At 27.2% G+C, this 7,811-nt stretch overlaps 1 long non-coding RNA gene across 1 annotated transcript; it reads left to right on the top strand.

Annotated features, from left to right (window-relative positions):
* The first annotated feature begins 2,981 nt into the window (after window positions 1-2,981).
* Window positions 2,982-7,147, top strand: LOC122194985 (uncharacterized). Its single transcript, XR_008225137.1, has 2 exons — window positions 2,982-3,185; window positions 6,909-7,147. It is a non-coding gene; the product is annotated as an uncharacterized LOC122194985 (long non-coding RNA).
* The last annotated feature ends 664 nt before the right edge of the window (window positions 7,148-7,811 follow it).

The raw sequence follows: 7,811 nt of genomic DNA, 5'->3' as shown, positions 1-7,811 counted from the left end.
AGTACGTGAGTTTGTGTATAGATCTATACAGAATTGACCATCCCACACCTTGCTGCTAGCTACAATGGGACCTACAGGTCTATGGGTGACAAATGTCATAACATTTTCGACGCCTGAAGAACGTTGTCTTTTATACTAGTCAATCAAGCATGGTTATAACCTAATCACATTTTAACCTTAATTAACCAGTTTGGTTTCAAGGTAGTTAATGCATCAGTAGTGTATTTTACGCAATACTACTATAAATCTTCATTTTCCATTACATTCATAAAGTGATATTCTCATATGAAAAATGCATACTATTTTTCCAGTAATGATAGTTTTACAAATATAGAAAACATACATTTTATACTATTTCAAGTACAAACATACACTATTTTCAAGAGAACATAACATACAAACAGTTTGGTCTTGGGTAGAAGACTACTTTTCATTTAAGCAGAAAATATAGGATTTTCTGGGTAGTATACAAACATTTTCACTAGACAGATACAAACATTTTCACTAGACAGATACAAACATTTTCATGAAACAAATACAAACACTTGACACTAAAATACTTATGAACTCACCAATTTAATTGTTGATGCTCTCTTTCAAAATAACTTGTATTCTCAGGGAACCAGTAGACAGGTACACTAGATCGGGTTTTGAGAAGACGGAGCATGTTCAAGACTCGTCTTTTATTTTGTTATATATATTTTTGGTGTCATACAACTATTCACAGAATACACATGTATTAACTATATTATTAAGGCAATGGATGTTGTTGCATGTTTTACTATTGTGTATTGTTATGATATTGTACATGACGTCATCCGCCCCTGAACGTTTCTGCCGTTCCGGTTTGGGGTGTGACAACATGTAATTCACATATAAATTACATGTGATTCACATGTAAATCACATATGAATCACATGTATTTCACATATGAATTGCATGTGATTCTTATGTAATTCAAATATGAATTACATGTGATTCTCATGTAATTCACGTATGAATCACATGTAATTTATATATACATGTAATTCGCATATGAATTACATGTGATTCACATGTAATTCACATATGAGTTACATGTGATTCACATGTAATTCACATATAGATTACATGTAATTTACATGTAAATCACATTTGAATTACATGCGATTCACATGTAATTCACATATGAATTACATGTGATTCACATGTAAATCATATATGTATTTTTGCATCAATCAATTTCTTTTTAATTTTTTTGTAGATTTAGAAGAAATTGTGGTGAATAATGAAGAGCTGAAAAATGATAAATTGAAGAAAATATGGAAATATTGACACGAATACATGAAAACGCTTTGAAATTTGTAGCATTTTTTTTGTTTTTTTATATTTTATTTTGTATTGAATAAAATATTTATTGTGTTGGTTTTATAGATTAGTAAATAAAATGAGTTTTCTTATGATTTCTTTACAAATATTATAGTATAAGAAATATACATATATGCATTTGAAAAAATATACATATATGCACCTAAAATGTTGATTTTTTTGGTTAAAAAGTTACAGTTTTTTTTAAATATTCTAGTTTTTTTTAATTGTTGATTTTTAAATATTTACTTTTTAAAAGGATGTAGTTTTTTTTTTTAATGCAGTTTTTTCTTTTTAAATTGTAGTTTTTTTTTGGAAAAAAAATACAGTTTTTTTTTTTATAAAAATTGCAATTTAAAAAAAAATAATTTTTTTTCAATTTTTTTAAAAATTAATGTTTTCTGAAAAAGTAAAAGATCTTCATTTTTTTTAAAAATCGAAAATTACATTTAAAAAAATCTAAAAATTGATTTATTATGTTAATTTTTAGAACATTTTATTAATATTACAATAACAAAAACATTAAACATTAAATAAGATCGGTAAGATAACGATGATGCTCTTAATGAGTTAATTTTGATCTAACGTTCCACCTTTAGTTCCCGGGTTCTCGGGAAATATGAGTTTTCAACACCGATTTCACCCTTATATATATATATATATATATATATATATATATATATATATATATATATATATATAATATATATATATATATATATATATATATATATATATATATATATAGAATGTGTTGAATAAGTTGCTTGTGAGTTGGATAAGTGGAAGCATATAGGCAAGCAAATGTGAAGCATGTCATGTGGGTATTGATGATAGTTTGGTAACAAAGGGAAAGTGAAATAGTACATATGGAAACTATTGCTTCTACTAGTTCATAATGTGTTCATTAATAGTCTTTGTTCCTCTTTTCCTTCTAATCAACTTCACATCACATGTCTTGCATGAGACATAAATTTCACTTGCTGCACAGGGTCCTTACTTTTCATCTAATTCATGTATCTAATAATTTTTATTGCATAATAAAATATAAATTCTTATATACTATTGTTTTTATATGAGTAATAAAATTTACGATATGCTAAATTCATACTTCCGTAATCTTAAAAAATGCAACATCTTCTTTGGCGCACAATCTAATAAACAACTTTTTGTCTAACGACAAATATTGAATCTCGGTCGATAATATACAATTTTGAATAAAAAAAACTTATGGACTTGGCACAAAATCACCAACATATATTGTGATGCTGCTAATAGGTAATGCCTAAATCTACAAATGAATAATCTAAATGTGTATTGACTTTAGTGACCACCAAAGTCTTAAAATTGTCATCATTTACTCACTAAAATTCTAATTGTGTTATTTAAGTCCTTAAAATATCAATTTTATCATCATTTAGCCATTGAAAAAAGTTGTAGCACATTCAATGGGTTATCATCTTACATGACATTTCACATAGGCTAATTCTAACCACCTTGGTCTATATGTCGCTAACATGACATCCTCATTGATTTTTTTTTAATTTATTACTTTTATCATTACAATAAAATGACTTATTGACCTTAGGCCAAAATTAATAAAACCAAAATATTTCATGGACCATTTACGTAATTGAAATAAAGGGGAATAAGAATTGAAGTGTTGAATCAACCCCTAATTCCTCCATCTTACACCATCGCTGCAACCTTTTGACTAACGCTCACCTTCCTCTCTGGTTACAAACCAATGGAGAAACTATCTCCCACCGCTACTCTTTCTCTTCTCTAAGAATGATCGACCTCTCCCCTTCCATTCATCTTCTCTTTTCCAACAAGAAGTAAGAAACCTCTCTCTCTCTCTCTCTCTCTCTCTCTCTCTCTCTCTCTCTCTCTCTCTCTCTCTCTCTCTCTCTCTCTCTCTCTCTCTCTCTCTCTCTCTCTCTCTCTCTCTCTCTCTCTCTCTCTCTCTCTCTCTCCTCTCTCTCTCTCTCCTTCTCTCTCTCTCTCTCTCTCTCCTTAAGATCTTAAAACAAAACCCTTATAGATTTCATTGCACCCTCAAGACAAATGTTCATTCCAGTCTAGTTTCACTAATTGATCCAAGCACTATACTTTCTCTGATCAATCCATTACAAATAGGTATTTTCAAAACCTTTTATATATATATATATATATATATATATATATATATATATATATATATATATATATATATATATATATATATATATATATATATATATATATAATATATATATATATATATGATCAATCCATTACAAATAGGTATTTTCAAAACCTTTTATATATATATATATATATATATATATATATATATATATATATATATATATATATATATATAAAAGGTTTTGAAAATAACTATTTGTAATGGATTGATCAGAGAAAGTATAGTGCTTGGATCAATTAGTGAAACTAGACTGGAATGAACATTTGTCTTGAGGGTGCAATGAAATCTATAAGGGTTTTGTATATATATATATATATATATATATATATATATATATATATATATATATATATTATATATATATATATATATATATAAACTGTGAAAACCACAGTTATAAAAATTAATTAAACTTTCATATTAAAAAATCAGAATTATTAATATTTTATTTTAAATAAATTATCAGTGTTGTAAAGCTCACCGAGTTGGTCGATTACTCCCTCCGAGTACTCGCTACTCGGCCTCTTACCGGAGGCGAGTACAGAATCCCAAGTAGTCCCCGATCGACCCTTACTGAACTGAGCAGTGTTGTAAAATCCGGTCAACTCGGTGATTAATATGTATTATATACTTAATGATTTATTTTTTAACTCGCACACATGTGATTATTACTACATATGTATCTTAAATTTTCAGTAATTATCACAAAGTGAGACCATTATGTGTTTTTTTCAGTTTTTGTGTATTCACATGTATCTAATTTTGTTATATATTTCAATCAACTTATGATCTTGACATATATAATTTCCCTAAAAATATGTCTACATGAATTACCGAATCCGAGTACTCCCCGAGTACTCGCTACTCGGTAGTCGGCCTCCGAACAGGTACCGAGTAACGAGTTCTACAACCTTGTAAATTATTACTTAAGACATGTTTTTTTTAATTATATAAATATATAATTGTTGATTGAAATAAATACGTGAAGTTATATCACCTTATAATCTGTATTAATTTTGTTTTAATTTTTTATATAATGTTATTGATTTAATATAATTAGAGAGAAAAATTTAAAATTTGAAATTTAAAATGAGGAATCAATATTAATTTAAGTTAATTAGAGTGGGAAATTTAAAATTTGAAATTTGAAATTGATAATTAATAGGTTGACGAGTGGCATGATAGTAACATATAATATTAATGAGGAGTTCTCATAATATGACATTTGTCAATAGGATAATAAATATATTCATTTATTAGAATATATATATATATATATATATATATATATATATATAGATATATATATATATATATATATATATATATATATATATATGTATCCCTATTATAATAAAAGAATAGGTTTAATCTCATATTGACAAGTGTCATCCATTAGAACCCCTCATTAATCTTATATATCATTTATCATGCCACTTGTCAACCTACTAATTATTAATTTCAAATTTCAAATTTCAAATTTCAAATTTCAAATTTCTCACTCTAATTTTATTAAATTAATAATTGATTCTTCATTTTAAATTTCAAATTTTAAAATTTCTTCCTTTAATTATATTAAATTAATAACATTAGATAAAAAAATAAAACAAAATTAATATAAATTATAAAATGATATAACTCTACTTATTTATTTAAATCAACGGTTATAGTTTTATATAACTAAAAAAATATCTCTTAAATAATAATTTATTTAAAATAATTGATTAATAATTTTAATTTTTTAATAAGAAATTTTAATTAATTTATAACCGTGGTTTATCACGGGTTATAAACTAGTATATATATATATATATATATATATATATATATATATATATATATATATATATATATAGAGAGAGAGAGAGAGGTTCAGGTGTTCAAAGTAATTATTGTGTGATTGTATGCATAAATGTAGGCCAATCAAAATTAAATAAAAAATTAAATAATAAAATAAATAAATAAGGGTAATTTAGTAATATGATTAATAACTTCCAAAAATAATCCCTATAATCATGGTATTGACTTTAAACCTAATTTCTCCATGTTTATATCTATAGGTCGTTCCCCTCTTAATCTAATTGACTTTTTCTAACCCTAAATTTATCCCCTTCATAAATCGGCCTCATACCCTAACCATCGGCCGACCATAGCAACTCTATATCTTCAATTCAACATCAACCTAACTTCAGTTTTTCGTTTCCATTCATGATTTGCTTCTCCTTTTCTATATTTTTCACATAGAGATTGATCGACTTGCTGGAATATTGAATCTCTCTCATAATCTCTGAATTTAGCAATCGCAGTACGTATTCGATTAGATTTCCTTAATTTGATTTTATTACGATTCTACAGAATAAACATCTTTAAAAGGTTTGAATCAACAAAAAGAGCAGGAAGAAAATGTCAGGTATGAGAAGAATTAAGCTCGGATCACAGGGGATAGAGGTTTGACTAGGATGTATGGTCATGCCTCAAGGTTATGGACTTCCCAAACCTGAAGAAGAGATTATCAAATTCATCCACCACACCATCAACTCTGGCATCACTCATATCGACACCTCAAACGTCTACGTACCTCACACTGACAAAATCCGGAAAACCACCACCTGCGGCCATCCCTTTCCTTGTAGTTACTGGAAATAGGAAGTTCAATGAAAGGAACTCGACCTAGGGCTGATTGAGATTGGATCCTTCATTAAAGGTACCTTAATTTCGATATATATTCCTTTGATTTCTTCCTTCTTTCTAATACAAAATCGCAACCACCACCATCGTAACGGTGGTGACAGCCACCTCCGGCCACCGCTTCCATAATGACACATGGGTGATGATGTTTCTAGCTTCAATTTTGAGTTTCTAGGGGCCCCACATCTAGTGGAAAAACTAGCCTTGTTCAGTATCTTGTTGCAATCACTGGGCATGAATTTGTTCGAATTAACAACCATGAACACACTGATTTACATGAGTATTTAGGTTCTTATATAACTGATGCAAGTGGGAAACTTGTTTTCCAAAAAGGGGTGTTGGTTAAAGCAGTTACAAATGGTCATTGGATAGTTCTTCAACTTAATCTCGCCCCTTCTGATGTTCTAGAAGCATTAAATTGGTTTGTGTATTTTATACAATTTCAATTCTATCGGAATGGAATAACGAATTTAATTTCTATCGGAATGGAAACACGAATTCTAATTTTGTTGGAATGGAATATGGATATTTTCTCATTGATTATACATGTTCTATAATTTTTGGTTATTGGTTTTGGTGCAGTTAACAAGTCCGCATATTTTTCTGAAGGAATATAATTTTTTATTTATCATTTGCTAATACATTATTAGATTCTAAACTACAATTGGATTTATTTTCACAGAAGTTTATGCTTGAAGAAGTTGATCCTTGAAGAACGGACAACAAAATTGAAAGTGTATCTTAGCAACATTATTCTTTTAGCATGAATTAATGTATTTGTTAGATTTTGATGTTTTTTCTGATTTAAAAGTTTTTTAGTTTTATTATTTAACAATAAATGTAATTCTTAGCAATTGTTACATGTATTCTATAAGAATTAATGTAATTTTTGTTTTAATTCTTCAATTGATGGTTCAATAATTTTGTTATTCTACAAGAAAATTTTTAAAGTCATAATCAACAAATATGTTCAACAATATTTTTATTATTTTATGGTTCAAGAATATTTTTATTTTTGAACATCCACAAACATATTCTCTCAAAATGTTCGAATTAAAAACCTTATAATTCATAAAAACGGATTTCTAAAATTAATAGAATCTATGATCCCTTAAAATATGCAATTTTCCTTTATTAAATATATATTAATTGACTAAAATACCCTTCTAGCTAAATTAGATGGTAATTTTCAATTATATTTATTCAATAATATGTATTAATCACTTTCTTAAAATAAGTAAAATGATTGGCCCACAATCATTCATACATTCACACAATAATTAGTTAGAATATAATAATCTAAGCCTATAAATATATATACACACACACACACACACACACACACACACACATATATATATATATATATATATATATATATATATATATATATATATATATATATATATATATATATATATATATAGGTTCCGTTGAGATTAAAAAATAAAATAGAGATCTTGAGATTCAACCTTAACCAACATGTCAAGTCTACTGTTCTAACCGGGCGCGACAGTCCTGTTATAATCATAAATTATTATATAGCACCACTCATTCCTTTTTTTCTCCGCCACCATCCCCACCA

The sequence above is a fragment of the Lactuca sativa genome, chromosome 7 (assembly GCF_002870075.4).
Source record: "Lactuca sativa cultivar Salinas chromosome 7, Lsat_Salinas_v11, whole genome shotgun sequence".
Lineage (NCBI taxonomy): Eukaryota > Viridiplantae > Streptophyta > Magnoliopsida > Asterales > Asteraceae > Lactuca > Lactuca sativa.
This window is presented reverse-complemented; position numbering and strand designations above follow the sequence as displayed.